Source organism: Etheostoma cragini, chromosome 5 (genome assembly GCF_013103735.1).
Source record: "Etheostoma cragini isolate CJK2018 chromosome 5, CSU_Ecrag_1.0, whole genome shotgun sequence".
In the NCBI taxonomy this organism is placed as follows: Eukaryota; Metazoa; Chordata; class Actinopteri; order Perciformes; family Percidae; genus Etheostoma; species Etheostoma cragini.
Genome location: NC_048411.1, coordinates 29,929,327 through 29,938,642, shown reverse-complemented (window position 1 = coordinate 29,938,642; position 9,316 = coordinate 29,929,327). Strand labels below are relative to the sequence as shown.

The following is a 9,316-nucleotide window of genomic DNA, read 5'->3' as shown; positions in this document are numbered from 1 at the left end:
CTTCCCAAAGGCCTCCTCCCAGCTGGACGTCCCTCCACCTAGTCCTGGGTCTTCCCGTGTCGCACCCACGGCATTAAAAAAGTGACAAAAATGTTGTAAAATGCGATAATAATGTTGAAAAAAGTGACCAAAACAGGCTTATTTTTTAATGGTTGACGGGAAGACAACTCAAGGGTTAAATTTGGTGCCCTTAAACTTTGTTACCTCACTTCCTGCTTTGCACCGGCATAATTACAAAGGCCAATAGCGGATCACCCATTACTGCCATTAGCCAGTATATCTGAACGCCTATATGTATTTTTAAAACATCCTGATATCCCCCCCCCCCCATGTGACCTCATTATTTGAACATAAAGTGTGTACCAACTTTCTTTCAGACATCACAGAGGGATCAACTGATTTAAAAGACCAAAAACCTTCCAACCAAAGGGCCGGATCCACTGCAGATGGATTTACACTCGTCCTTTGCATCACCACTGTGCCATATTAGCTCACCTCCTCAGTCATCACGCTAAGTCTGGATGGGAGTGCCTCATGCAATCATGGATCTCACAAAAATAACCTCATATCCGTTTTAATCCACAGAAAGGTCTCCATTCCAGGCTGGTGTGGGCGTATGTGGCATTTAAGACCGTGTGAGGATATGATTAGATGACAGTTTTTAGGGCCTAAAGGGTGTAACTGAAACACTAAACTGTGCACAGAGAAGAGAAAATAAAAGACTTTACTCGCTGACTTTTCTCCTTCACTGTGGCAGTTTGATGCATTTGTAGTATTCTTTTCCTGAAGGGTTGATAGATGTTCATCTGCAGAACAAAATATGATTAAATCAGAATTTGACATGTTGTCAGAAAAAGATTAAACAGGTTATTTATTTAACGCATTTATGTCCAGTTATTTAATCCATTTTTGATATTTAGCTAACTTTTAGAACTGTTTCTTCAGTAGTTTTAGCTGTTAAATGCACTTATGTGATACCTTTAGCTGTTTATTTCTACCATTTATTCATTAATTTGTTATTTGTTTGTCAGTAGTTTTAGCTAACTATGTGAGCTATTTAGTCAGCAGTTTTAGCTAACTATCAGAGCTATTTAGTCAGCAGTTTTAGCTAACTGTGTGAGCTATTTAGTCAGTAGTTTTAGCTAACTATCAGAGCTATTTAGTCAGTAGTTTTAGCTAACTATTTGAGCTATTTAGTTAGAGTTTTAGCTAACTATCAGAGCTATTTAGTCAGTAGTTGTAGCTAACTATCAGAGCTATTTAGTCAGTAGTTGTAGCTAACTATCAGAGCTATTTAGTTAGAGTTTTAGCTAACTATCAGAGCTATTTAGTCAGTAGTTTTAGCTAACTGTGTGAGCTATTTAGTCAGTAGTTGTAGCTAACTATCAGAGCTATTTAGTCAGTAGTTTTAGCTAACTATTTGAGCTATTTAGTTAGAGTTTTAGCTAACTATCAGAGCTATTTAGTCAGTAGTTGTAGCTAACTATTTGAGCTATTTAGTCAGTAGTTGTAGCTAACTATCAGAGCTATTTAGTTAGAGTTTTAGCTAACTATCAGAGCTATTTAGTCAGTAGTTGTAGCTAACTATCAGAGCTATTTAGTTAGAGTTTTAGCTAACTATCTGAGCTATTTAGTTAGAGTTTTAGCTAACTATTTGAGCTATTTAAACAGTTTAGTCAGTAGTTAGATATTTTAGCCGCTTCTGCCACACTTTTAGCTATTTATTTCAACCATGTATTCATTACTTTTATGTTCAAAATGTGTTTATTAGTTGGATAAAACCCTTGAGATGTATCACCCCATCATTCGAGGGGGTAAGCTAACTAGCTGCACTGTTAGCCAGTAGTTTTAACGAACTGTTTGAACAGTTTAGTCGATACGTTAACCTTTGTGTTGTCTTCACGTCAGACCAAGAAACACTCTTATTGCTTTTTCTGATATTTTTTTGTCACTTTTTCAATGTCGTGGGTGCTTTTTTTGATGTTTTTCCAAAGTTATTTGATATTTTTAATGTTGACATTTTCAGCACTTATTTCATTTTTTGTGATAAAAAACAAAACAAAACCGTGTCAAATTTGACCCAAGGACAACATGAGGGTTTAGCAATTTATTTCTACCATGCATGCATTCATTACTTTCAGCTACCGGTTCAAAATACATGTGTTCAGGTGTTGCAGCTGATAAATTCTTTTAAAAATGAGTTAAGATAATCCACAATGTGGTACCCCCGGTTGGGAATCACTAACTTAGACTCAAGACAGGCTTAAATATGAATAAGTGAATGGATTATTTTTCCTTTAGCAAAAGCTAATCAATGCTGCTCGTGCAAGGGATGCAACATTATCAAACAAGGATGTCTGAGTCCTCCAGCGCGTATTTAAATGGTTGCTAAGAAGTGCTTGCTCACGCCTCTTGACTGAAATACATGTTCATGTTTTTCTGTATTGCAGAGGATGCTTTTAAGGAGCATTATTTGTAAGGACATCAAAGCCTGCCAAAAGCACTCTCCTTTTGGAGTGTGCTGCAGCTTGAAAATGTACTTTCCAAGTATTTTCCAAATGGACAGGAAGAGGCCCTCGCTGGTATTGAGCTAATGCTAATGCATTGTGGCGCTAGGTTTTTCATTGTAACTTACTCTACAGCACAAAAAACAGACCGTATTAAAAGTACTATTAATCTTTTACAGGTTTGATATTAACTTTAATTTCCCGTCATTTTAAATACAAGAAGACAAAAATAGTCTTTATTTTGCTGTGTCTGTATTGAAATCTGACTTTTATGGTTCGAGGAAAAAAAAAACAAGCACAGCCAACAATGCCAACAAGCCCTCATGGACGCTGTTTACAATGCACAGCTCTGTGACTGCCATAATTGTCCACAAACCTTCAGCCAGACTCTGACCAGATGCTGCATACAGGTTTTCTGCTATCGCCTGGTTTTATTGATCCAGTTAACATTTTGCTCGCAAAGTCACAGTCTTCGACCGTCTGTGTTTTCTCAGCTGAGGGCGCATAGCAGCGCTCCTCCGAGGATTGGATTCCTTACTGTGATGTAAAAGCCTGCCCAAGTGAGAGGCTGTTGACTTTATTCAATATGTCCTCCAGATTTTTTTTTCTTCATGAGCATTACGCAAATGAAATGGTTTGCATTATGCGTGAACCATACGTTCCAGTGAGGCATGCCCGGCTGCAGACAGCTGGAAGTAACTTGAACCCCTCGGTCTCTTATCAGCCCTGGCATCCCTGCCATTTCCCATAGCCATCTTCAAGTAGAAGAATCCAGCCATTGTTTTCATCTCTGTGGGCCCTGTGTTAACTCAGCAGGGCCTCGCTGATTTTTTGCAGAGATATTAAAGAAAATGGTAGATTTGTCTTTGTCCATATAACCCTAGTCTCGCGTTGCCAAACCTTTATCTCCACAGCGCTGCGGAGTAAAGTCCGGCTACACCACAGATACAGTCTGGGATAGGAGGGGGACAAAACCCTCTGGGTAGTTTGCATTTCTTTAAACCAATCCCAATCGTCTTAGGCTGCGCTGAGCTCTGGACGCAGCGACGGCGGCTCTGCAAAATAGTCTCGAGAAGGAACTTGTTTACACCCAAAAGAAAACGCCACATACACGTCAATACCTCTTCCAATCACACTAATTGCTCCCAAAACGTCCCAATTAGAGAGGAAACGCCCTGAACATATTCTTTGTGAATTTCTACAATCATTCCCCGAGAAAACCAAGCAGGCCGGCCTTGTTGCACAATCCAAAATGGCTTCAAAACTTGCCAAGCGATTTTGAGAACAGCAACACACGGACGGAAATGTACTTCCACAGTAGAGCCGAACTAGCATAACCCTGACTAATCTAAAATGTTAGATTTGTCTTTGTCCATGTAAGCCTGTTTTGTTAAATCCAAGCTGTGTGTGTATGTGTGTGTTTGTGTGTGTGTGTGTGTGTGTGTGTGTGTGTGGAGGGGGGTTCTTGATGCAGTTGTAAAAGAGCAGCTGCACCTGCCATGTATGTCAACAACAAGGTCTGGAGCAGACACTCAAGAAGAGCGGTGGCTTTCACACCACTGGCCTCACTGAAGCTGCTTACTTTCCAAAGACAACAATGACCACGCTGCTCTGCTGCGCCGCCAAGCTTTCGGACTCTACGGGCTTGGCGCCGGGTCTGTGTGGCCTCGAGATTATCTCCCGACTGAGCCCTCTACATACAGGCTTATTGGACTTCCTCATGTCCCCCTTGTTTTCGTGGCTCTAAAGTTTCCAGGATGCGTTTTTGACTGTCTGTTTTACACATAGAGACAGGATCCCCCGTGGGGGTTGTTAGGAGGTTACCGTGGGGGGGTGGGGGGGTTGTAAAGAGGTCAGGGAGAAACTGTCAGTCTATTTCCTTTCTCTGGCCTTGGGAAACTGCACCACAAGTCTTCTGCATATTTTTAGCCTCCTTGCTGGGTTTTTATCCGCGTGTATCCACAGGAGAAGATTGAGTTATTCCCAGTGCGTGAGGACTTTTGATTTTCACATGGATTTACTTATTATTAGTGTTGTCTTTTACCATTTTGTACTCTGGATATACAATGACCATGTCCAGCACACTGTTAAAGTAATGCACAGGGTCTGGAAACCATCACCTTTATGTGTTGCTGCGTAAATCTCTCTTCCGGAGAGTTTCTGTCTACAGCTGGTAGTGTGTGCACAATCACAGGAGGCGGGGTTGCTGTGGACTAAAAAAAACGTATGTGCACGCATTGTATTTGTCGTGCCTACCACAGTCTATACAGTTTAAAGTGAACTACAGGACACAAGGTGGAATGAGGAGACTTGAGACATATCTGTTAAGGTGGAGGTTTCAGTTTTTGTTATTGAGTGCCATCATAATGGGTCAAACGGGTTTTTAATGTTTTTTTTTTTTTTTTTACAGTTTTCAACGGTGTTTCAGAACAGACAATCTGTGCAAATTAGCGGACTATGGGTGGCAAGGGGCGCGTTCAGCCCAGACAAAACGTTTATTTAGACTCAAATGGTGGGGCGTAGAACACCCTGCTGTTCTCCTGTGTATTACCAAAAGTCTACATACACATGGCTACTTATTGGGTAACACAGATTGAATCGGGCTAACACATTTCTGTCCTTTATTATAATATACCTACCGACTACCAAACCTGACAGAATGAGAGAAAACACGCCTGAAAGCACACAGTTTTACAGCGTTCCAAGGAAACATGTCGTTCAACCCGGAAACAACATGCACAGGGGCGTTGGGCGGGGGGGGACGAAGGGGACAGAGTACCCAGGGCCCAAAAAGACGCCATAATGAATAGCTGTGGATGCGGGAAGGGCCCACAGAAAATGCCTTTCTACAGGGCCCAGAATTTGGTTTTCCTGAAAGTGCATGACCCATTTTCAAACTAGTCGAGATCAGAAATTTGTCTTTCTTTCAACCACATTTCCTAAAATGAACATGGATGGTTCTATAAAACGCTCTTCTCAAGTAAAATGAAGGATCGGTTTACTACTTTCATGGAATTTGGGGTGTTTTATTCAATTTTTAAGCACATTTCTGCTTCTTAAACCCCACAATTAGGTTCAAAAAATTTTCTAAAAAGACTGCAAGGAATAATGAGTCAAACAAAACTACAGGAAAAGCAATTAAAATACAAAAAAAGTGATTTTGGATAGAAAAAAGGGCAAAAATTTCTTTAGCGGAGAGGACAACACAAGGGTTAAAAGAACATGAATAATGCAATCTCAAAACAATGTGCACCGTTTTGCAACAGGTGAACAACATGAACATCTGAACGGTGTGTAACTGCTTTGAGATGCGTTTCTCCCGTTCATTGGCTGTGTCACAGCTGATACCCGATCAGCAGAGACGTGTCTGCAAACTCGTGGTAATAAAAAGGTTTTCCACGCACCTCTGTTTGAGTTTTTAAGCTGTGTTCGTTTTGGGGAACATGTGCACATGTGCTCTTTTTCTGAGGTAGTTAATGCTTTCTTTGGAAAAGTACAGATTCTGCAGTTTTTTTTCGTGCACTTTGAAATCATTAATTATTTCAGAGGGTAAAATATGTGCCACGTTTTGTTGTGCTTGTTGTGTGTGCTCTTTGGAGGGAACTGAGTCATGTTTTCAGTCGCATCCGGACTCTCAAGAACTTCAAATAGACGACATGAACTTAGAGGACTGTTTGTGCAGAAAAGTAAATAGAAATTCAAGAGAAACGGCATGAGATGGGTCCGATAATTAAGCAAAAAAACTGCAGCTCCCTCTATTCTTTTTTCCAAGGTTGGGGCAGATATTGAGTGATTCAGTCGAGAGAGAGAGAGAGAGAGAGAGAGAGAGAGAGAGAGAGAGAGAGAGAGAGAGAGAGAGCTTTCATTAGCCTGTGAGTCATATACATCCAGACGTTATTCACAGAGACTCACCTGAACTGTGCCACAGCCCAGATAACATAACTCACAGACACGTCTAACCTGCTGCACCACATTTCTTCCTGTGTTATCTCTAAGTGCGTTGACACCTCTCGCTCTCTCCTCTGCAGCTCCTTCTGTCTGGTGTGAATGACTAAAGCTGCTCGTGTGGTTGTTAAAATAGCTGCTACATGACTGTTAAATAACTGCAGCTTCTCAAACAAAAACACACTGTACATGTCGTTCTGCAGAGCTTAAATCATCCGTCTTTACACCATCAGGGTTATTATCGTTGTCTGGCAACGGGCACTATTTGCATTGCCACTCAAGCGATGCGACATCATACAGTTAGCGCTGCGAGTACAGTGTGTCTTCTCAAATACACTGTGGTGACACAACAGAGAATTGTGCCGCCGTAAACTTGGAGAAAGAAACACCTTGAAGATGAACTAAAAACAGAAAGAGCCACGTTGAGGTTATCTTAACCAGTCGTTCTTTCTAATTCCACAATACACTTATCACACAGTGAGTGGGGAAGGTACGTGCCGGTGAAAATAAGTCATTTGGGTTTTGCTTCTGGCTCACCTCTCCATAATGCTCGACTCTGCAGCTGCACTGCGCTGTGGAAAACAAACAGTGCAGCTGGGCTCCTCAAGACAGCGAGAGGGAAATTTTAATCCCACTTTGGCACCGGTTAGATTTAGCTGGTCATAAAAAAAGGAAAATCAACCCCACCGTCTGAGAAGGATTGGGAAGTGGGAACCCAAATGATGCCAGAAGGAACTCCAGTTGAAGACTTGGAAACACACACAGGCCAGGAAATGAATCCCCAACAGGTTGAAGTGCTCCAAGCGGCATGAGAGGAGTCTAATTAAATCAGATAGTGTCACATAACTGGGATACCTGGGAGGAAAAACGTCCTAATAGGTCGTTGGTTCCAGCAGCAATTAGGACCTATATTTACATTGTAGTGACAGCGCCCTCTCTTGGCCGTAGTAGGAACAAAGCAGGAAGTAAGGCGATGAAATATAAAGGTGGATTTATGGTTCTGCGTGGAATCCGCACCATACAGACCCCGCAATGTAACTACGTTGTGAAGTTTTTGTTTTTGATCGTCATGATAACCCCCCCCCCCCCCCCCCCCCCCCCCCCCCCCCCCCCCCCCCCCCCCCCCCCCCCAGCCCCACACCTGACGTAACCGGTTCTTATCTCTAGACCAGCGCTATAGTGGGAACCTGTGTTCTTGGCCCAGAGCCAGGATTATTTGTGTGGAAAAGCAAAGAACCGGTTCGATATTTGGCACCAGAACCAGCACCAGAACCGCCTCGGTGGAAAGGACACAATAGTGAAAGCATGGTCACCTTGGTAACAGTAACAGCAGCTACAGCATGCAGTGTTGTCTGTGTATTAATCAGGTACTCAGTACTTGAGTAGTTTGAGTAGTATTTATTTGGATGACTACTTTTACTTGAGTCACATTATTCTGAAGTAACAGTACTTTTACTTAAGTACAATTTATTGGCTACTTGTTTTTATTTTTTAAAGAAAATTTTTGGGTTTTTCCGCCTTTAAATTTGAGAGACATGCCGGAAACCGCCACAGGTCAGATTCGAACCCTGGACCTCTGTGTTGAGGCATAATAAACCTCTCCTTATACTGTGCATGTGCGCCCAGGGCTGTAGTCAAGACCACCTTAGTCAAGTCCAAGACAAGTCCAACACCAGGACTGGTGAAGTCCAAGTCAAGACCAAGTCCAAAGAGGTTTGAGTCAAAAAATGTGACAGAATTAGCCAAAACAAAGGCTATTTTTCCACTGCTGTCCCTGGACAGGTCCACAAGGGTATGACTCAGAGTCAAGACCCAGTCCAGGACAGAATAAAGGTCTTATGCATGACAGTATCAAGACAATCATTTTGGGTTTCACTTTCCCTCCAATATTATGATCAACATAACAAAGACACCTGGACTCGGTCCAGACCAGAAGCCATATCTGGCAAGACCAGGGGCCGAGACCGAGACAAGTCCAAGTCCAAATACTAGCGAGACCGAGACAAGTCCGAGCCCATAGAAAAACAGTCTTGAGTCGGGTCTCGAGTCCAAGACCGGACTCGAGTACTACAGCCCTGCGTGCGCCCGCTCTGCCACTGAACCAACCCGGCCACAGTTTTTGGCTACTCCACCCACCTGTGGATTTGGAGGACTGGTTGAGACCTGGACAGACCAGCCAGCCATGCAAACAGGGAACTGTACTAAACATGCAGATGTGTTCAGAGACATGATTCCCAGTAACAGTTCAATCGCCATGAGGCCCCCCACAGCTAAAGGCTAACCCACACGTGTCTCTCGCTCAGTCCCTGCAGCGCCGGCTACAAAAACAAACCATCCGGAGAGTCTGAAACCACTTCCAGCTGTCCCCTCCCCCGCCCCGGTGTACCCCCTAACCCGATATGACAGGGCCCGACGAGGTGAGGGCCGGGCCTCCGGGAAGATTCACAACACGTAACTCGAGCTGTGAGCCTCATATTCATAATTGGTTGGTTGGTTGGTTTTAAAAATGAAGATGGCCGAGTGCATGCTGCACCTTTTGTCTCTCACGTTACCGTCGTTAACGTCTCGTCTTACACCAGACAGCACGAGTCTTCAGACACACAATAACAGGGCGAGGAACAACGGCATGCCACAATCACGCAGCCGAGGAATGCAACAAGTACTTTTACTCTACTGGTGTGCTGAAGCACAATTTGGAGGGATTTTTTTAATACTCTGCCAACTTTAACCCTCATGTTGTCCTCATGATGTCCCCATTTTGTCCTCATGTTGTCCTAATGTTGTCCTCATGTTGTCCTCATGTTGTCCTAATGTTGTCCTCATGTTGTCCTCATGTTGTCTTCATGATGTCCCCATGTTGTCCG

General features: G+C 43.1%; 1 long non-coding RNA gene across 1 annotated transcript in view; it reads right to left on the bottom strand.

Moving 5' to 3' along the window:
- LOC117944281 overlaps nucleotides 1-3,773 on the bottom strand; it is a 12,087-nt gene extending 8,314 nt beyond the window's left edge. The window contains exon 1 of the long non-coding RNA XR_004656531.1: nucleotides 3,644-3,773. This is a non-coding gene — a long non-coding RNA (uncharacterized LOC117944281). The remainder of the gene's footprint in view (nucleotides 1-3,643) is intronic.
- Nucleotides 3,774-9,316: the final 5,543 nt, after the last annotated feature.